Here is a 22,913-nt window from a genome sequence, read left to right as displayed (position 1 = left end):
CCAGGCTAGAATACTGGAGTGGGTAGCCTTTCCTTTCCTGACCCAGGAATCAAACCCAGGTCTCCTGCACTGCAGGTAGATTCTTTACCAACTGAGCTATCAGGGAAGCCAAGGCAGGGCATAGATGGTTTAATTTCAGATGTCCTGCTGGCTAGCTGCTACAAAAACCATCTCATATTGCATTACAATTTCATGCTCTTGTGCAAGAGTGGACATTGGAATTTATCCACCACCAACTTAACTCCATACCTGAACTCAAATAAGGAAAAAAAAAAAAAGCTCAGCATGGGGGAAAAAAAACACTGATTAATAAATGGAGCCCACTATTAAAAATTTGCTGGTGCAGCAAAATTGACTTTCCTATCACAATTTGTCTTCTGCGAACTTAATTTTTATTCTAGAAACCTGTGAACTTTTTATTTTATTCTATGAACTTTATTTTGTTCCACCTGGCCCCAAATGGAAAGTTATTTAGTCCTGGATTTGGTTATACTCTAACCATAAGAAAATGGTAGTATTTGCAAAGTATTAACTTTGGGGCATATTTTATGAAAAATATTAATTCACTTATACTTATCTCAGATTTATCTGCTATAAAACTATCACTATCATTTTCCTTTAGTTCAAGAGTCCTTCTACCTTATAGTTTATAATCAATGCTCAGAGAATGAATGTTTATGAAAAGCAGAGCTACTTCAAGTTTCAAACCTCAAGATCTATATAAACAACAAAATAGCTTAAGTTCTATATAAATGAACAATAAACTAATCATCACTTATAAATGATGAAGTCTCAATAAACCCAGTGAATTCAGATTATACTATCAACACAGAAATAGAAAGAATTTACAGTAAAGAGCAGCTTCCTAGGAAATAACTTTTCTCCTGACCTTAAAGATAAAACTTAGAACAGCAGAAAATTACCAACCAGTTCATTTCACGAAACATTGGCAGTCAAAAACATCAGAAGCATAGTTGACCCTTGAACAGGGTTGGGCTAAAGGTGCTGTCCCCTTGGAGAGGAAAATCCACAGACACCTCTACAGTCAGCTCTGGTTTACCACATCCACAGATTCAACCAAGGCAGATCGTAGTACTGTAGTATTTACTAATGAAAGAAATCCAGGTATAAGTGGACACATGCAATTCAAACCCATGTTGTTCAAGGGTCAACTGTAATTCAATTCATTATTCTTCTCTTATTGGGGTTTATTGCATGTTTTTTTAATTTTACCTCACAGGTCTGGCATACAGGAACCTTCGTCAATTTCACTGGGAAGCTTTCCTAGTGGCTCAGTGGTAAAGAATCCACCTGCCAGTGCAGGGGACAAGGGTTTGATCCCTGGCCCAGGAAGATCCCACATGCTGCAGTGCAGCTAGGCTCGTGTACTGCAACTGAGCCTGCGCTCTAGAGCCTGGGAGCCGCAACAAGAGAAGCCACCAAGATGAGAAGCTCACGCACTGCAACTAGAGAGTAGTTGAAACTAGAGAGAAAAGCCCGTGCAGCAAGTAAAACCCAGCAGAGCCAAAACCAAATAATTTTCACTGTTCCCCATAAGCTCACAGTTGTTCTCTTAAAAACTTGAAAGAAACAGTCAAAGAAGGGCTCCATCTAACATCTGGTCTACCGTCTGCATAAACACAGTGAGACATTTTTTAAATGACAACACATCATCACTCACTCATTCAGCTTTTCTCACCCTAGACTCAATCCCATGTCTATCCAGGAATGAGTCCATTATGACCCTGGGGTAGTTTATTACCCAAGTCACAGTCCTAATGCCCTTTCTGGCTTAGGTTCTTCTCATCTGTTTACATTTGGTTGAACCAGGAAGTGCAATTAGACAAAGAACTAGCACAAACTACTCAGCAAGGAGTTCTTTCCTCTGCATGCTGCCCAGCCTTCAAAAGATCTCAAGCAAGTGGCTGGTCCTGGACGGAGCAGAGGTTCTACAGCCCAGAGGTTCTTACACAACCAGCAGCGGGTCCAAACTGTCAGTCAATTGTGTTTATTTCAGTATATGATTCATGTTGCTTCTGGATAGGCATCAAAAATATGGACACAAGACTCCTCCAGCTCTACCCTCCTGCCCACAGAAAGCATGGATGACACACAACCTCTGCTAACGCCCAGCCTTCAGGTACCATATTTGGAGACTATTTGTCCTGGAAAATCCCCAGAAGTGGTTCCAGCCAGGCCACAAGGTAGACCAAAAGAGGATCCTGTAGGGGCCCAAGAATGAACACAAGGACTGATGTGGAGATTAAACAGCATTGTTTATGTTAACATCAAGGTCAAAACACTTCATCAAGACCAGAGAAAATTGGGATTTTACTTCATGAGTCACCTGGCACCCCAGGAATGAAAGGAAATCTAGGGATGCTAATACATTTTCGCTTCTAAAGAAAGTTTAAGTCTCATCCACTTTCCTTTTAATTTCTTTTTGGAGAACAATCATTCAGAAATGGAAACAGCCCATCGAGGAACCTGAGAGAGACAGCAAGCAAGGGGTACCCAAGTGCTGAATGGAGACACTGTCCAGAGGGTTGACACACTTCCCAGGGGATAAATTGGTTTAGCCGAGGCTTAACCATAGATGATCTTGAATTCATCCCTGCAAATGCCACAAGAAACAGAGGAAGGTAGTGAGCCAAGGATGGATGTATGACTCACCAGATCCGTATTCTTTGCCTTTTATCCAGCCCTTTGCCATTAGTAATCTATTAACTACAATCTTAATAACTTTTCAAAGTCCAAGGCTTTGTAGCTGCATTTTAAAGAGTTGTGGTAATGTAAGATATTGCTTCATTCGGAAGAAAACCACAAGCTAGATGAGTACTTAGCAAAAGAAAAATATGAGGGAACTATGAAGAAAAGGCTAATCCAATCATGATTCAATCTTAGCTACAAAACAACTGATTTGCTTCATTTGGCCAGCAGAGGAAAATAATTTCTTTCCCAACAAATGGTGATCAGGACACTAGAGAGAAATGGAGTCACCAGCTGAAGTTAATGCATATAAAATCAACTGGCTTTATCCTAATCACACTTAAGCTCTTGATTTAATGTTCAGATTTTCAGCTCAATTTCAATATATCAATTTTATTTGTCTTTGCAAGTTGTGATCACCACCATTCTTTTGCAAGAATGACACCAAACTGTCAGAACTAAGGGCTCTCTCTTGCTTTGGCTGGTTGTGAGTGTCTGGGTTTTTTTCTCCCTCAAGTCAGAGAGGTTGCATCTTGGAATTGTACAGCTGTAGAGTTGGCTTTAAAAGTCAGATTTCCAGGATTCAAGTTCAAGCTCTACCCCACAGAGATGTGACATTGGGCAAGTTAATTAACCTTCAACTATCCACAATAAAAGGGGATGATAACTGTACCGATTTCATAAGGTTGTTGTGAGGATTAAGTGAATAAAAACTTAGCAATGTTTAGAATAATGGATGATGTACAGTCTGTGCCCAGTAAATGTCCCCGAGCTGTATTTATTATTGATCTCTCAGGAGGAGTTGCATTCCTGTGTTTGCATTCAAGTTAATGTATAAAGTCAACTTGATAAACTATCCAGGATATTACCTTACACATATTATAACCATGATTTTTAAAAAAAAAAAAATAATAACCTTTCAAAGTTAAATAAAACACATCAGCCTGGGAGTCGAGCTGTCTCATATTCCATTTACTTAGTAACCAAAGAAGAAAGTGGACTTCCCAGGTGGCTTAGTGGGTAAGGAACACACCTACCAACGCATGAAACACAGAAGACTGAGCTGGATCCCCGGGTCGGGCAGAGCCCCTGCAGGAGGGCCCGGCAACCCACCCCAGTGTTCTTGCCTGGAGAATCCCACGGACAGAGGAGCCTGGTGGGCTACAGTCCATGGGGCCACAAAGAGCTGGACACGACTGAGTGACTGAGCATGCACACATGTCAAGGAGAAGGTATTCATTATCTCTAAGCCTTGGTTTCCTTAACAATACCAGGAATATCAATAACAAGCCTTGTAAGGAATGGTCATCTAACAGAGGACACACACTCAATACATGACTGCTCTTTTTATTATATTTTCTATAAAAGGTAACTATGGCCTGATACAAAAGTCAGGCAAGTAATAACAGTGCTGGCATCGTTGTAAGATTCTTCTGGGAAATCCCTGGTGGTTCAGTGGTCAGGACTTGGCACTTTCACTGCCCCGGCCCAGGTTCCAGCCCTGGTCAGGAAACCAAGATCCTGCAAAAGTGCATGTTAGTTGCTCAGTCGTGTCCACCTCTTTGGGACCCCATGGACTGTTACCCAACAGGCTACTCTGTCCATGGGATTCTCCAGGCAAGAATACTGAAGTGGGTTGCCATTCCCTTCTCCAGGAGATCTCTCCCACCCAGGGACTGAACCCAGGTCACCTGCACTGCAGGCAGATTCTTTACCATCTGAGCCACCAGAGAAACCCAAAAGCCTGTGGCCAAAAAGAAAGAAAGAAAAAAGAAGATTCTTCCAGTTAAGAAGGAAACTGGCTTTCATTTTGCCAGTTTAACTACTGTGCCCGAACTAATCACTCCCAGCTCCTTTTCTCCTTGGGCCTTGGACATCAGTCTCCTCCACCGAAAGAAAGTTCAGAGTGGATTCCCAAGCTCACCTTGACATCGTCTTTAGTAAGACAGTCTGAATTTGGGGACCTGTGAGCTCGAGAGGCCCTTTAGGTCCCTATAGAGCCCAGGCAGCATGGAAAACATAAGTCATCTGGTGTGGTCCCTCTGTCCATCGCTCATCCAAACGTTTTTTCCCTTTGAGCCACACATGGTGTTTCTGAGCTTGAACAAACATTTCCAAATGCACTTCAGGCTCAAGTCCTAGTGCGTACCTAAGTTCAGATGACCATAACCCTCTCAAAATCTCTGCAGTCACTTCCATATTGTTGCACAGAATCAGCTCCCCAAAGCCTATTATGGCTAAAAAAAAATGATCACTTGAACGAAAACAAAAGCAAACATGAAATATTTGTTAGGTCTCTATTATGTTTCAAGTACATCCATGCAAATAAACACAGCTGAACTTCAAAAGACCTTCTGTTATGAACTGTCACCTAACAGATGGCCACAGGGAGACGTGGAGAAGTCAGACGACTTGGTCGAGATGACACCTTTGATAGGGAGGACTCACACTTGTGAAGGTGGAGCCAGGTCATGTGACCTCTCCTCTGTCTGCCCCACCCACAGGACATTCCTTCTCTCACAAAGAAGAGGAGGCACTGACTCAAATGACCCCATCTTCCTTGATGTCAGCGACAGCCCGAGAGAGGCAATGGCCTTAACTGCTCTCCAGGTGAGGAGCCTGGGCTCATGGATGCTGCTGCCCAAAGGAAACTCAGGAGTTAAGAGCAGGGCCATCTCCCCTGAGGCAGCAGGGTTGGGGGAGCAGGCAGCAGAATTTTGTATTTGTTCAGTTGCTAAGGCATATCCGATTCTTTGTGATTGAATGGACTGCAGCATGCCAGGCATCCCTGTCCTTCACCACCTCCTGGAGTTTGCTCAAACTCATGTCCATTGAGTCAGTGATACCATCCAACCATCTCGTCCTCTGTCGCTCCCTTCTCCTCTTCAATCTTCTCCCTCTCTTCTCCCTTCTCCTCTTCAATCTTTCACAGCATCAGGGTCTTTTGCAAATAATCAGCTCTTCACATCAGGTGGCCAAAGTAGTGGAACTTCAGCTTCAGTCCTTCCAATGAATATCCAGGGTTGATCTCCTTTAGGATTGACTGGTTTGATCTCTTGCTGTCCAAGAGTCTTCTCCAGCAACACAATTTGAAAGCATCAGTTCTTTGGCACTCAGCCTTCTTTATGGTCCAGCTCTCACATCTGTTCAGCAGCAGTGCAAATGCCCAGAGTTCACCCCTAGAGTCTATAGCTCATCTTCCCAAGGTCTGCTCCTTAATAACTTTCATCCAGGTTGAATAACACCACCCTGTACCATCCTGGAGAATTCTTCTGGAGAGGACCTTTATTTTTTTTAGGTAGGAGATCTAAAAGAAAATAAGTACTACGAGTATCCTGCTCTGCAGACACCTCAAGGTCATCCTGGAGCAACACGGTTCTCAGAAGCTGCTAGATTGTTGCCAACACACACCATAGGTAAGGAAGCTGGCTAAACTGCTTTTCCATCTTTTCTTTTTTTTATTCTCAACTGAGGAATGCACTTCTTCCCTGGAAAACTGCCCTGCTCTGGCCAGTCCCTTTGCTAATCCTCCTCTCCCTCCATCCCCACCTTCCCTCCCAGTTCCAGTTCTTGTGGATCATCCAGAGGTGAAAACACAGACGCCAAACATCAGCAACTGCAGCTGGAGGAAGATGAACCTGGGGCTGGAGCTGTGGGCAGTCCAACCCTGGGCTCAGCAACCGCCCCGGCGTGAGATCATTCCCAGCCTTGACCTCTGGACCACAACCGTGACTTCTTCGCAGGAAGATGGGTACCTCTGCACTCTGCTACCTGACTGTATTCTTCAAATTTCATATGAAATAGGAAGTTACATTCTTCAGCCCACTTTAAAAAACATTTTAACATCCTTAGCATTTATGGAACAATTCTGCTATTGAAAGGTGATGGATGGGAGGGCAAGTTGTAGGCCTGCACATTCATGACCAGGGAGCATCTGAGAAATGTTTCCGAATTATGAACAGATGAAGCATTACTTCATGCGTAATGCATCCTGCAGGTCAAACGACAGTGCTCTCTCACCTCCAACCAAAATAAATGTCAAAACTACAAGAAGCGGAACAGTCAGTCAGTCACAGGGTGCTGTGTTCCTTCACATCAGAAAAACGAGTCCCCTTTTATGAGGACTCTCATAACTGAATTCACAAAGCCAGTTGGCACTTTCAAATGTCTGTGGGCACAGCAGGGTGTTTGATTACTTGTGGGTCACTGGAAACCACCCTTATCACACCCACATTTCCACATTTGCATTTATACATTTACTGAGCGATGCAGAGATGGGTAGAAAAACAAGCTATATATGGTAAGTGCTATCTAATTTTACTAACTAATGGTTGGATAAACAGGTATTTAAATAAGACTCTGATCAAACCCACAATGTGAGAATTTTGGCAGCTGAATATCCAGGGTATAAAACCTGACCAGGACCTGCCCTCTATCCTGCTGAACTACAGTCATGCCTGTGCCAGCCAAACCCACAGCTTGAAAACTTGTTCATCTGCCAAGCTAAATGGCTTTGTGCTGCTCTTCAGTGTCTTACACTTTATTGTGAAAAAGCCAACATGGGAAACTAAACCAAAACTTGAAGCAGGAAGGCAGATGCCTTTGAGGAGAGAAAGCAGTATGTGTCGGGGGGAGGCCCCGGGAGATGCTGGTTGTGTGCATCGTTCTGCTTCTTGATCTGGGGTGGGGGTTACAGGAGGATCTGCTTTGAGCTAGGTTTGCCATTTCCTTCTCCAGGGGAACTTCTAGACCCAGAGATCAAACCTGGGTCTCCTGCCTCGCAGGCAGATTCTTTACTATCTGAGCCAGCAGGGAAGCCCTAGGCTTGTCTGTGTTTTGGTATTTTGCTCCATATACATTATACTTACCTTAAAAGAAAACAAAAACAAAAACAAAAAAAACTCTACCCTGGGAAAGTTTTTTTTTAAAAAAACAACCTCTTCACATGTATTAAGAAATGCACTGAAAATATTCTTTCCTATTATGTAATTTGGAATTGAGGGTCTGTGGCTAGAAATAACATAACTATCAAATTAGAAATTGCCTTTTAGAGCCATCCATTTCACCTTTTCTAAAAGGTCCTGAAAGAAAGTCACTTAGCTTGTCCTTGTGTGTGTTAGTCGCTGAGTTATGTCCAACTCTTTGAGAAACAATGGACTGTAGCCTGCTAGGCTCCTCTGTCCATGGAATTCTCCAGGCTAGAATATTGGAATGGGTAGCCATCCCCTTTTCCAGGGATCTAACCCAGGTGTCTCGCATTGCAGGCAGATTCTTTACCAGCTGAGTCACCAGGGAAGCCCATGCTTACAAGCTCCTAACTTGTTTCCAGACCACCCTCATCTATTAATATTTGTACACAGTTCTGCTTACCAGGGGCTTCCCTGGTGGTTCAGACAGTAAAGAATCTGCCTCCAATGCAGGAGACATGGGTTCAGCCCCTGCATTGGAAAGATCCCCTGGAGAAGGAAACACCTACTCACTCCAGTATTCTTGCCTGGAGAATTCCATGGACAGAGGAACCTGGTGGGCTACAGTCTATGTGGTTGCAAAAAGTTGGGCACAACTGAGCAATTTTTACTTTTCTGATTACCAAGTTAACTTTTAAAAAAAATTTTTTTTATTTTTAGAAGTCTTTTTATTGAATACTGACTCTTGTTTAGTCTTTTTATTGCTTCTTCTTTTTTTTTTTTTTTTTTTTAATGTTTTGGTTTTAGAGCCATGAGTCATGTGGGATCTCAGCTCCCTGACCAGGGTTAAACCCACACGCTGCACTGGAAGGCAGAGTCTTAATCATTGGATCCCCAGAGAAGTTCGACAGCTTTTAAAAAATGATTTCTAAATTGTATTAAAATACACATAACAAAATTAACATCTTAACATCCTTAATTGTACAAATAAGTGCCTACATAGTCTGGTGTGACCGTCATCATGCATCTCCAGAACTCTTTTCATCTTACAACGCTGAAATTCCAGGTCCATCAGACAACTACTTTTCTCCTTCCCCCCGCCCCTGGCAAACACCATTCTATTTCCTGTCTCTATGCATTATATTTCTGACAAAACCAGTCAATCCTAAAGGAAATCAGTTCAGTTCAGTTCAGTTCAGTTGCTCACTGTGTCTGACTCTTTGCGACCCCATGAACCGCAGCATGCCAGGCCTCCTTGTTCATCACCAACCCCCAGAGTCCACCCAAACCCATGTCCATCGAGTGGGTGATGTTATCCAGCCATCTCATCCTCTCTCGTCCCCTTCTCCTCCTGCCCTCAATCTTTCCCAGCATCAGGGTCTTTAACAATGAGTCAGCTCTTTGCATCAGGTGGACAAAGTATGGAGTTTCAGCTTCAACTTCAGTCCTTCCAATGAACACCCAGAACTGATCTCCTTAGGGTGGACTGGTTGGATCTCCTTGCAGTCCAAGGGACTCTCAAGAGTCTTCTCCAATACCACAGTTCAAAAGCATCAATTCTTCAGCACTCAGCTTTCTTTATAGTCCAACTCTCACATCCATACATGACCACTGGAAAAACCATAGCCTTGACTAGACGGACCTTTGTTGACAAAGGAATGTCTCTGCTTTTTAATAAGCTGTCTAGGTTGGTCATAACTTTTCTTCCAAGGAGTAAGCGTCTTTTAATTTAGTGGCTGCAATCACCATCTGCAGTGATTTTGGAATCCAGAAAAATAGTTAGCCACTGTTTCCCCATCTATATGCCATGAAGAGATGGGAACAGATGCCATGATCTTTGCTTTCTGAATGTTGAGCTTCAAGCCAACTTTTTCACTCTCCTCTTTCACTTTCATCAAGCGGCTCTTTAGTTCTTCTTCACTTTCTGCCACAAGGGTGGTGTCATCTGCATATCTGAGGTTATTGATATTTCTCCCGGCAATCTTGATTCCAGCTTGTGCTTCCGCCAGCCTAGCATTTCTTATGATGTACTCTGCATGTAAGTTAAATAAGTAGGGTGACAATATACAGCCTTGACGTACTCCTTTTCCTATTTGGAACCAGTCTGTTGTTCCATGTCCAGTTCTAACTGTTTCTTCCTGACCTGCATACAGATTTCTCAAGAGGCAGGTCAGGTGGTCTGGTATGCCCATCTCTTGAAGAATTTTCCACAGTTTATTGTGATCCACACAGTCAGAGTCTTTGGCATAGTCAATAAAGCAGAAATAGATGTTTTTCTGGAACTCTCTTGCTTTTTCAATGATCCAGCAGATGTTGGCAATTTGATCTCTGGTTCCTCTGCTTTTTCTAAAACCAGCTTGAACATCTGGAAGTTCATGGTTCACATATTGCTGAAGTCTGGCTTGGAGAATTTTAGGCATTACTTTACTAGCGTGTGAGATGAGTGCAATTGTGTGGTAGTTTGTGCATTCTTTGGCATTGCCTTTCTTTGGGATTGGAATGAAAACTGACCTTTTCCAGTCCTGTGGCCACTGCTAAGTTTTCCAAATTTGCTGGCATATTGAATGCAGCACTTTCACAGCATCATCCCTGAATATTCATTGAAAGAACTGATGTTGAAGCTCTAATTCTTTGGGCACCTGATACAAAGAGCCAAGTCATTGGAAAAGACACCAATGCTGGGAAGGATTGAGGGTAGGAGGAGAAGGGGGTGGCAAAGGATGAGATGGTTAGATGGGATCACCAACTCAACAGACATGAGTTTGAGCAAACTCCAGGAGATGGTGAAGGACAGAGAAGCCCAGCAAGCTGCAACTCATGGGGTCGTAAAAAGTTGCACAGGACTTTAGCAAATGAACAACAGCAAAAGGACCTCACAGATGGAATCATACAATATTTGTCCTTTTATTTCTCTTAACATATTGTTCTCAAGATACATCCGTGTTGTAGCCTGCATCAGAGTCTCCTTCCTTTTCAAGGTTGTATGATATTCCCTTGTATGTATACACCATATTTTGTTTATCCATTCACTTGTTGATGGAGACTTGAGTTGCTTCCACCCCCTGGCTATTGTGAATAATGCTGCTAGAATGTGGGTGTACAAATATCTCTTGGAGACCCACTTTCAATTTTGGGGGGTCTATACAGACAAGCGGAACTGCTGAATTGAAAGGTAATTCTGTGTTTAATTTTGAGAGTAACTGCCGTACTGTTTTCCAAAGGGTCTGTGCTATTTTACAGTCCCAACAGCAGTGCAGAAAGATTCTAATTTCTCTATATCCTCACCAGCATTTATCATTTTCTGGGTTTTCTTCCTATCAGTTTGACTTTTTTGGTAGTAACAATCCTAAGCAACTTTCTTTTGTTCATAACAATGACTACCATTGGCTATGTGCTTCAAACATAGTTTGGTTCTGAACCTATTACATCCTGGAATCCCCGCAACCAGCCTCTGAGGTTTAAATCTGAGGTTAGCAAAACCAGCACCTTATGCCTAGGAAGAGACAGACCTGTAATTTGAACCCAAATGTGATTAATTTCATATACTGTGCTCTAACCACTTCATACACTGCCTTCCTTCTTTACCAGAACTCTTGGTTTCTGATTCAGATGCCTAGGGATTTCCTGAGCAAGGTAACTGTCCCACCCATGGCCACAGCAAATTAATTTGTTAGCCTCTGGTGTGTGAACAGCCCAGACAGACTAGAACACAATAAACTCTTTAGGACAGGAAGTTCACACTTATTACGGTTTACGTTTCCCCCAAGAACCCACCACAATGCCTGACACACAACACTCAATAAGTGTGCTGCTGTTCAGTTGTGCAGTCGTGGCCGACTCTTTGCGACCCCAGGGGCTGCAGCACGCCAGGCTTCTCTGTCCTTCACTATCTCCCGGAGTTTGCTCGAACTCATGTCCATTGAGTCGGTGATGCCATCCAACCATCTCATCTCTGTCACCCCCTTCTCCTCCTTCCCTCCATCTTTCTCAGCATCAGGGTCTTTTCCAATGAGTCGGTCCTTTGAATCAGGTGGCCAAAGTATTAGAGCTTCAACATCAGTCCTTCCAATGAATTTCTGGGTTGATTTCCTTTAGGATTGACTGGTTTGATCTCCTTGTTGTCCAAGGGACTCTCAAGAGTCTTCTCCAGCACTACAATTCTAAAGTGTCAATTCTTGGGTGATCAATCTTCTTTATGGTCCAACTCACATTCATATGTGACTACTGGATAAACCATGGCTTTGAATATATGGACCTTTGTTGGCCAAGTGATGCCTCTGCTTCTTAATCACTATCTAGGTTTGTCATAACTTTTCTCCCAATAAATATACATTTAAAAAAATCCACTGTGATTACAGAAGCCCAGTTATCAGCATTAATTCCACCCTGATCTGTGTGACTAGAACAAACACAGAGCAGACAGCCACACTCAGTACAGATTACAAATTACTGATCATAACTTACACTATCTCCCTTCCAGTTTCCAGTTTCCTGACTTTCACATATTGTGTTGTATTTCTTTATCTTTTGTCCAGGTCTGACTTTCCTTCTCTCCTCTCTCTTCTACACCTTTTCTATTTGTAGCTTAGGACCATCTATGGAGCATCACTTTTTTCACCGATTACCATTCAACCCAAAGTACACCACTCATGAACCAATCACTGGTAAGAATAGTGGCATTTGACCAAGCAGAGCCAGTTTATATAGATGGGGATATGGAAAACTTCTGCAGAAACTTCCATGGAGAAGCTGGATCTTGACATAATCTGGGCTCTGTTAGAAGAGAGGTGAAGTAATAGTGCTGGGTGGACAGTACAACAGTTATGTCCCTACACATTCTATACTTGCAGCCACAATGGTTGGATAGTCAGTCCAACAGCAGCTGGCTTCAACTGTGCAGAAACAGCGTAGAACTAGAACCAACAAGCAGAACAGTACAAGACAAGAAAGCTTTTGAATATCCACAGCCGGACAAAAATGAAAGGGGCCACTTTGGCCAACAGGAATATACCTGTCACAGTGCTTCTCACAACATGACCTCCTTTACCACTGTTAGAATCACTGGGACAGACGCTAACTTTTGAGACCCAGTGCTCAAGAGAAAGTGACTGCTTGATAAGGCCTATGTTCGAGAAACACAGCCAAGATATCTTTCCCTTCTGAGAGTCTGATTTTCATGTTGGACACCAAGGTAGACAGGTGATGTCCAGAGTCCAGTGGCTGACACCAGAGGGGATGAGTCATTTATTTGTTAAATGGGGCTGTGCAGCACAGCCTTAGCTGAAGATAGAACTATAGCAATAAGGTAACATTCAAGTCATTTACCAAACTGCTCAGAAATTTTTTCTATTAAAAATTTGAAAGGTTATCCACAGATAAAGGAATTTATGGAAAATGACCATTAATTTCTCATTTAGTGGTTATCTTCACTTATTTAAAACTTTTAAAATAATTGAAAACCATAAAATAAAAGGTATGTAGACAGTTATGTAACTGAACTGTTGAATTTTGTTTTTTATGTACACTTGCCATGCATTAAAGTTGAAACAGTTGGAAAAGTCAACATGGTCCAGAGAGACAAAAGCCAACTCTTGGGGTGCGTGTTTAATTATCCTGATGACCATAAACTGTGTATTAGCAACTTATTTGAAGCAGGGAGCACATCCACTATTGTATTGGTCCATCCCTCCTCGGATGATAAAGTCTCTCATTATTTAAGGATGCCTCTCTTTAAGGTCTTCAAGTGGTAAATTCCTTCTCCCCCAACCCTACATGACCAAGCATCATCCCCTCACTGTCACCAAGAGGCCTGTCCTGTTTGCAGAGGGCTGTGTTCACCTGTCTAGGGCAAAAACGATCTCGCTCTGAGAACCAGGCTATGGCCCCATGTCCCACTCCTGAGGGCATCTTTGAATGCCAAGAACACCAAGCTCACCCCATAGCCTCTGGTGATTCCTGGTGCCCCAGGCAGATCAGAAGTTCACCTATCTTCTGATTTGTGTCACCTGGAAGACTATCTTCTTTCCACTACATTACACTATCTCTTCTCAAGGTTAAAACTAATAATACCTCAGGGGCTGCAGTCCATAAGGTCGCAAAGAGTTGGACACGACTGATGCAACTTAGCATGCGGCAAGCACTGAATACAGCATGTATTCAACAGGCCATGTCTGATTATGCAAAGGCATTCCTTGCAGAATTGCCCAATTATCCTGTTTTGTCCAACTGTTGCCATTCCTGGTTATGGTGATGTTTTTAAACACACTAATTTGTATATGGTAAGAACAAGGCCAACACCAAGCCACTGCTGTATAGCAGTCTCCATTTGTTTATTTACTTATTTATTGGCACACTTTGTGAATCTTAGTTCCTCACCAAGGAATTGAGCCCATGCCCCCTGCACTGAGAGCCCAGATCCTGACCACTGGACTGCAGGGAAATCCCAACTTAAATCTGCACTTAAGTCAAACGGAAAATACTGATAACCCTACAGAAACTTAGAACTCAACTCCTTTTTCCCCTCAGCAGTGTTGCCTCATCAGGGAGAGTCAGATAAATGTCTGGAGAAGGTCAGCACCTCCCAGGGGAGTGACCAGGTATCTGCTCGCTGGTGACTACAAACGAGTCTTAGGTCATGTACAAAGGCAATAGATACTACTTTCTAGCCCCCAGTTAATCTCCGTGGAAGTCCCTGTTCCTCCCCCTGTTAATCATCCACCTATTCAGAGGATGACACTCACCTATTCAGAGGACACTTAGCCATTACTGAGTATCTCTGTGTCTCTGCATTTTTTGGTAACACATCAATATTTTGTTACAGAAGAGTCTAGCCAAGAAAGTGATTGTGATGGGGAAAAAAACAGTTTCCCACAGAGACTTTCCACAAGATTCACCTTGGTCTACACAATGAAATCCAACACTGAGGGTCCTGGGGGCACGGCTCCTTCGCGCCTGCACGAACTGCCTCATCACTGCCTGGCCGCCAGGGATGCTGTGCAAACTAGTCTGTTCTCCCCACCCCAGACCCCTTCTCCCCCTTCAGGGTTTCCTCCCCGAAACTGGGGCTAACAGACGGTAGGTTCTCAAGAAACTCAGTACTAAATATGAGTAAATATCAGTAGACACTTCTTTAGGAAAATATTCTGTCTGCTTACACCGTCTGCAGTGCATGAGTTCCTCTAGGGTAGGTCTGCCCACAACTATATCCACACAACCATCAAAAGGGCCACTTTTTCCTTAAAGTTTCCTGCTGTCTCGCCAGCTTATTACGTGTCATCGCCCATCACACCACTGTCCTAAAACCACATAACTCATAATCTTTGTAACAAAAGAAAGATGTAAAAAAGAAAAATCAGCATTCACCTATCACCCAGAAAAAATCAGTATTGAAAACTTTAGTATAAAAAAATCATTGATATTCATAGTTTATCATTGTGTCAACATAACTATTGTGTTTCAGAAATGGTAATATATATTACTGTTCAGCTTGTGTTCAGCTTTTTAAAGAACATCTTTCACACTAGTAAGTATAATTTAATTCTATTTTAAAGATATTTACAAGGTATAGCATTCATTGTATACCTGCTAAGTTGCTTCAGTAATATTCAATTCTTTGTGACTCCATGGACTATAACCCGCCAGGCTCCTCTGTCCATAGGATTCTCCAGGCAAAAATACTGGAGCGGGTTGCCATGCCCTCCTCCAGGGGATATTCCCAACCCAGGGATCAAACCCTCATCTCTTATGTCTCCTGCATTGGCAGGAGGGTTTTTTACCACTAGCACCACATGGAAAGGCAGATGTATCTTAATTTGTGTTTGTGTAATAAACCTTATTGGACAGGAGCTTATAGAATAGCTGCGCTTACCTCTGTGCATTTTACTTTACTTATGTAGTTATTTTGGGGCCAAGTTGCTTGCTGGATCATAGTTCCCAGACCAAGGACTGAACTCAGGCCACAGCAGTGAAAGCAGAAAGTCCTAACCACCAAGTCACCAGGGATTCCTCACTTCTGTGTATTTTACATCTCACCAAGCTGGCCTCAGAGGACTGCCTGGGGTCACACTCCCCACCCCCTACAAGCTGTGGGGAGGGGCTTTTCACCAAATTTTCTTTCTCTCTTCCTCTTTCTTTCTTTGCATACAGATGGATGTGCATTCTGGCACAAAATAAAACATGATGCTTCTTGATATGGATCAAGGTCAAAGAAGTTTGAAAGGTCACTGATCTACCCCAAGTATTTAAGAGAGGCTGGTTGCAAAGATAGTAAAAAATCTGTCTGCAAATGCAGGAGACCCAGGTTTGATCCCTGGGTCAGGAAGATCCCCTAGAGAAGGAAATGGCAACCCTCTCCAGTATTCTTGCCTGGAAAATTCCCTGGACAGAAGAGCCTGGCAGGCTACACCCATGGCTGTCACAAAGAGCTGGCCATGACTGAGCAACTAACACTCAGAGCTTAAAGAATTTTTAAAACAGCACTGATCCACTGTAGTTAAGATTCAGAAGTAATTATACTGCCTGAACATTAAAAGATTTCAAAACCTCTCCTCAAGAGTTTTGTAACGATTTCCATGATGGAGAATTTCAAAACGAACATCTTTATGTGGCTGAACAATCCAGCATGGCCATGGGGGTCTCCCCACCCCAGGAGGCTCTGCACTGAGGACTGGCTTCATTCGCTCCTCCGTCCCCTCCCTTCCCTTCCGCCTTCTCAAGGACCAACTGCAGAGAAGATGGTAGAAAGAACCCCAACCCAGAGGAAAAACCAGGGCTGGGTGGTGAGGAAGGTGGGGCTGCAGGCAAATGATGGGCCTGGGCCTTCGAAGCAGAAGGAAGTATCACTTTCTTGCGGCCTCCTGCTGCAGTTCTGCGCTCTGTGACCCAGCTTCCCTGTGGAAAGCAGAAGTGGGCCTCCCTCTGCAGACGGTCTCTCTGAGACATCGCCCCTGTGCGGGTTAAGATTTCCAGGAAGACTGGAGGCACCCAGAAGGCCCAGCACCTGGGAGACATCTCTACTCTGGCTGGAGGCAGGATGAACCCAGACCTGCCTTACCGTCTCCCTGGGGCCCCACACCAGCGCCAAAAAGTCACCATAGCTCCCACCAAACACTGAACCAGTGGAGAGAGAACTGAGGAGAGCTGACAATGCGCTTCCAACCAACATGACTCGGGATCAATACAGAGAGTGACGTTAGATGCTTACCGGAAGGGAGGAGCGTGCAGCCATTAAAAAGAATGAAATACGGCTATTTGCAGCAACATGGTTGGACCTAGAAAGTCACACTGAGTGAAGTAAGCCAGGCAGAGAAGGAGAAATACCATATGATATCCTTTATATGTAGAATCTAAAAAAGAAATGGTACAAATGAACTTACAAAACAGAAAGAGACTCACAGACTTAGAAAACGAACTCATGGTTGCCGGGAAGAAGGGATAGTTAAGGACTTTGGGAAGGTCATGTACACACTGCTATATTTAAAAAGGATAACCAACAAAAACCTATTATATGGCACAAGGCACTCTGCTCAATGTTATGTGCCAGTCTGGAGGGGAGGGGTTTTGGGGGAGAATGGATACATGTATATGTAGGGCTGAGTCCCTTTGCTGTTCACCTGAAACTATCACCACATTGTTAATTGGCTATACCCCAATACAAAATGTTTTTGGTGTCAAAAAAATAAAATTAAAAAAAAAAAAGAAATGGGGGAGTGTGGGCAGTCCCAACAATATCTGACTGTGTCTCAAGTGTGGATGGTAAAAAGGAAATGAGACACTTAAAGACCCTCTGAACCTCTCGATGAAGACTTCTTCCCCAAGTCCTATAGCTCATCAAGAGCAGAGCCCACACCAAGAAACATCCATCCAATGGTCTCTGTTAACATATGCCCATTCATCCATCATTTTATGGAGCATCACTTACACATCTAAGCACAATGAAGAAAGAACACAGTCACACTGAGGTTAACCAATAATGGTCAGTTCCTATCAATGCATGGCTTGCAGGCTCTGTATGACAGTGAGAAAGGAGTTGAAGAGGGGAGTTAGAGAAGAGAGACTAGACATACGTTGATGGTGAATAAAGCAGAGATAAGTAACCAACACTTTGGAAGAGTTCTATAAAAGGAAAATTGTATTCTGATTATAAACACAACTGTCATTAAACAGCTTGGCAGCAAATCAGGAGTGCTGATGCTTAGTCAGTACTAAGATGCAGACAGTGACTGCAGCCATGAAATTAAGATGCTTGCTCCTTGTAAGAAAATCTATGACCAACCTAGACAGCATACTAGAAAGCAGAGACACTATTTTGCCAAAGGTCTGTATAGTCAAAGCTATGGTTTTTCCAGTAGTCTTATACGGATGGGAGAGCTAGAGATGGCTGAGTACCCAAGAATTGATGTTTCTGAACTGTGGTGTTGGAGAAGACTCTTGAGAGTACCTTGGACTATAAGGAGCTCAAACCAGTCAATCCTAAAGGAAATCAGCCCTGAATACTCACTGGAAGGACTGATGCTGAAGTTCCAATACTTCGGCCACCTGATACAAAGATCCGACTCACTGGAAAAGACTCTGAGGCTGGGAAAAATTGAAAGCAGGAGGAGAAAAGGGACAGCAGAGGATGAGAGGTTGGATGGCATCACCTACTCAATGGACATGAGTTTGACCAAGTTCCGGAAGATGGTGAAGGACAAGGAAGCCTGCTGGTGTGCTATAGTCTGCGGGGTCGGGAAAAGTCTGACACAACTGAGCTACTGAACAAGAACAGCAACAAGGCAAAGTGAAGGTCAGGACAAGACTGAAGAGAGAGCCCAAGAATGAAGAACCAGGGTGATAATAGCCCCTGCAACCTGCCAGCATGGATGAGCCTTTTCCACACATCATCCCAAGTAACTCCTGAAACTTGTTGTTCTAAATGACAAGACAGCACTTCCAGCTAATGTAGCCAAGAGAATCTGAAAGAAGGTCCGAGTCTTTAAACTGGTGTGTTTCAAAAATTTGAATCCCTCCATGGGCGGGGCTTCCCTCGCAGCTGTCAGTAAATAATCTGTCTGCAATGCATGAGACCTGGGTTTGATTCCTGGGTGGAGAAGGTCCCTTGGAGAAGGGAATGGCATGGATACCCACTCCGGTATTCGCACCTCGAAAATCCCATTGACAGAGGAGCCTACAGTCTGTGGGGTCACAAGAGTCGGACGGGACTTAGCAACTAAACCACCACTATGGGGAGATTTCCATACTATTTTCTATATACCGGCTTCTCCCCCAAATGGGAACTTACTCAAAATAAATGTCAGAAATGATGAGAGACTGAACTCAAGGTTTCACAATTTAAGTATCAGGAAACCAGGCAGCTGTAAGAAATCTTTCAGTACTTCTGATCAACTTCCTCTTCCTTGTCCTTCTTCTCATCAATCTTAAAAGCTGGGAGGGAATGTTTATCCATTATAGGAGTGTGGACTTAGGATGAGCCTGGTCCACAACAGGAGCCCAGGAAGGAGGCTGCGTGTTTCCACGTGCATCCCATGGGCCCTGTCTCCTCACCTTGTATATTCCCCTCAAATGACACCTCTCACTGTTATCACAACCATACAAGGAGGCTTGTAGGGTTTATAAAGAAGCTAGAGGGAACTTTTTTAGAAAGTATTATTGAGTACTTCTATACTGTCTCAGAGGCTTCCCAGGTGGCTCAGTGGTAAAGATTATGCCTTCCAATCTGCAGGAGACTCCAGCTGGATGATCCCTGGGTCAGGAAGATCCTCTGGAAAAGGAAATGGCAACCCGCTCCAGGATTCTTGCCTGGGAAATCCCAAGGATAGAAGAGCCTGGTGGGCTACAGTCCATGGGGTCGCAAAAGTGCTGGGCACGACTTAGCGACTAAACAACAACACACTGACCCATAAGCATGGAACAGTCCTGAAGGCAGTCACTAGTGCTGCTCTGACAGTGACCAGGACAGATGTCATCTGGGGAGTTATCAGGGCTCCCCCTTCCCTGAACAGGTAGCAAAGTTGAAAGGCAGAAATTCAGCTTGACAGAACAGCCTCCGCACCCTGCTCACTGGTCCACCTGCTCATTTACTCTGACAGTCCCTTAGTGCAGACCATCTCCATATGATAGAAGATGACCTTGTAATTCTGTCCTTAAAACGTTTATTAAATGACGAGTTCGTTTCCTTACTTTTAAGTAATGGAGTACCTACTATAGATCCAAAGGCAGAAAAGTGGGAAAAGCTCTCAGAGCTGGAGTGGGAAAACATACCTACTAGGCCCAACGATGTCACTTAATCAGGCCTGTGACACTGGTCATGCCAACGCCCCCCCCCCTCTTTTCTTGGTCCCTGCCTACCATGCAGGGTCCTGAGAGGTTTGGAGGTTATCAGTGTTCAGAAGGCTTCAGAGCCCTGGATTGGCAAAAAATCATCAGTACCACCATTGGCAGAAGGAGCCAAGGAAAGGTCTGAGACTGTCTCTGACATCAACATGTCACTGATAGCATCCCAACTAGTGATGCAATGACCTTTTCTTTTCAACTCTCCCCATGCCTGAGGACGCGGATGTCACAGACCAATGGTGTGAGTGGGCCACAGCAATGTTCCATGCTGAGGGCCATGTGCTCTCATTTATGCAGATTTTAAATGAATATGGGTTCGTTTATGGATAATATGATTTCACATTGAATATGGGTTCGTTTATGGATAATATGATTTCACATTGTAATTTACAAACCCATATATTCATTTGAACCAGTTTGCATCTCAAAAGTTTTGGTGATTTTTTTTTAATACAAAAATAATGGAACTAAAAGGCTTTAGGAATCATTGAATCACTACCTCGCTGGACCATTTTCTGCTAAGAGAATGCCATGAGCAGCATTCAGGTATCACACAAGTACTCTACAAACCTTTACAACATTGATGATTCTAGGATGTTGTGTGTCTTTTTTGATTGCATAACGGCTTGCCCAGATGTCAGCTTTGCAGGCTGCATTTTACCACTTCAAATCAAGACTTCTCTCTCAGTGTTAGAAGCATGGAAACTAGCCCTGAGAGGAGAACTCTAGCGCTGGGATAACTTGACAGTCATCTTCCTCCAATTCCCATTTTAGAAGCCAGGACTAGAGGGCCAGTGGGCTACAGATGCCTTAGGGGCCAGCCCTGTTCCTCAGACTTGCACGGAGTGAGGCTTGGAGGAGACCCTCCTTCCTTCTTCCAAGCAATCTTGACCATGTGACAGGCACCAGGGCTGGTGTTCTGGACAAACCAGACAAAGCTGTTTTCACAGACATTTCATTGTAGTGATGAAAACGGACTATACACATATGGGCAAATCATAATATAATTCTAATTACCATTGTGAAGGAGATGTTGATGGGATAAATGGTCCAAGTAATTTATCCCAAATCACAGTTCTGAAAAGTGATGGAAGACACCCAAACTCAGGCTTCCTGGCTCCCGTTTTCTTTCCCTTCACATCGGCTGCTCTCTATTCTTCTCTCAGGAAGAAGGCTACCCTATTCTGCATCCAAAGAGGACCAGTCACCAAGAGTCTCTTGTGATCAAATTAAATGACTTCAAGCCTCAAAACACTGACTTCAAGAGAGAACTAGGAGCCACCTGAATCCTACCCTTTTCCATCAAAGCTTACCTTATCAGGACAGATTCGGAGGACTCAGTAAGTGCCTATTCCCCTCCAGCCTGCTTTAGAAGGTGCTGGAGAGAGAGACCCACCCCCTACCCCTATGCCGGCCCTTCTGAACCCTACAGCCCCCTGGAGGTAGCCAAGAAATCAAAAGTAAGTCAAACCTCCTCATTGGCTTGTTCTTAGCCTGAGTCAGACTCCGGGCCCTGCTTTGGGACAGTAAATCACTGGTGTATTTATTATGCAGTGTATCAGCAAGGTCAAGTGGCTAAATTGGATAAGCCGTTTTAGGTTTAAAATCTTCAAATTGCAAAGAACCAGAGAGCCTCGTTGTTATGGATAGAATTATTTGCAATAATAACAGCAACGTTTATGGAATGCCTAGTATGTGCTTGGGGCTTTACATGCAATAAATAGCTCAGAAGGTAGACAAGGAAACCCTAACTGAGAATTTCAGTAACGGGCCCCAGTTCACACTCAGCTAGGAAACTGAGAAGCCTGGGTTCAAAGAGTTTCTGAGCTGACAAAGAAGTTGGGTGGATCTGGGGTAATTCAAACAGACAGACACACACATACACACACCCCCCACGATCACGCTTGCTATTAGATGGAACAAAACAAATGCTCAGCATCTCGAAGACACCGCGGTGGCCGAGATAGCGCAGGAAAGTGGGAACTGACGCTCACACCCTTCCCCCGAGGCTAAGGAAAGGCAACCCCTGACTTCTTAAAATAACTCTCGCTTCCTCTCGGCCGCAGGGGGCTCGGGGCTGCGGCTCCGCAGGCCGGGAGGCGCCGGGCTCGGCGGGAGGGTGCGCACGCCTCCCCCGCAGAGCCCGGACGTCAAGCTCCGCCCGGGGCCCCGAGGAGGGCCGATGCCCGCGGTTCGCGGAGGGGCCCCGGGCCCGGAGGGGATACCGGACTGTGCAGGCCTGGGGTCCCCCGGGGATCCCCGCCGCGGGCGCGCTCCGCTTGGAGACGGGCTTCCCCGCCCGCGCGGGGACAGCATCCGGCCCTAGGGGCAGCGCCGGAGGGCCCCGCGGTGCGCCCGCCCCGCCCCTGCGGCCGGGCACTGAGACACCTGCGGAGCCGCCCGCCCCCTCGATCGCGCTCCTGGGGCCGAGTCTCCGCAGGCGGAAGGCATCTGCGCGTACTCACCGCCCCGCCGCGCGCTCCCCACTCCACCCTGCCCGGGTCCCGCCCGAGACTCACCAGCTCCGTGTGTGAGTCGCGGGGCGGCGGCGGCGGCGCTCCACGGTGGCCGGGGATCCGAGCTGGGGCCGCGACGGGGCGGCCCGGCGGGGTAGGACGGGGCGGGGGCGCGCGGAATGCGGGGTGCGGGCGGCGGCCCGGGTGGCGCGGCCGCCCCGCCTGCCGCGGGCTGGAGGCTGCAGGGCGACCGGCCCGGAGGCGCCACGGCCCGGAGCGAGCGGCGGCGGCGGCCCGGAGCAGCGGAGGAGGAACTGGCCGTCGTCGAGCTGGGCCGGGAGGTTCCAGCTACTTCCTGGTGCTCGGATTTGCATACTGCGCCTGGAGGGCGGGGAAGTGACCGTTTGGCCCTTGCCCAAGGTTTGGGGCGCTGGCGTGGCTGTCGCGCAGCGCTTTGAAGGCACGGAGACCTGCGTCCCGGTGCGCAGAGCCGGGGAGTCTGGAGACGGAC

The 22,913-nt window shown here is 45.1% G+C and overlaps 1 protein-coding gene across 2 annotated transcripts in view; it reads right to left on the bottom strand.

Annotated features, from left to right (window-relative positions):
* The window catches only part of LYN (LYN proto-oncogene, Src family tyrosine kinase), a 109,408-nt gene extending 86,696 nt beyond the window's left edge, over positions 1–22,712 (bottom strand). Inside the window, exon 1 of one of the 2 annotated variants that reach the window (XM_040261251.1) lies at positions 22,466–22,712. The gene's annotated coding sequence lies outside the window, so the exon portion shown is untranslated. The remainder of the gene's footprint in view (positions 1–22,465) is intronic. The other variant, XM_040261249.1, reaches the window with a different exon arrangement.
* Positions 22,713–22,913: the final 201 nt, after the last annotated feature.

Source organism: Oryx dammah, unplaced genomic scaffold, assembly GCF_014754425.2.
Source record: "Oryx dammah isolate SB20612 unplaced genomic scaffold, SCBI_Odam_1.1 HiC_scaffold_19, whole genome shotgun sequence".
Lineage (NCBI taxonomy): Eukaryota > Metazoa > Chordata > Mammalia > Artiodactyla > Bovidae > Oryx > Oryx dammah.
This window is presented reverse-complemented; position numbering and strand designations above follow the sequence as displayed.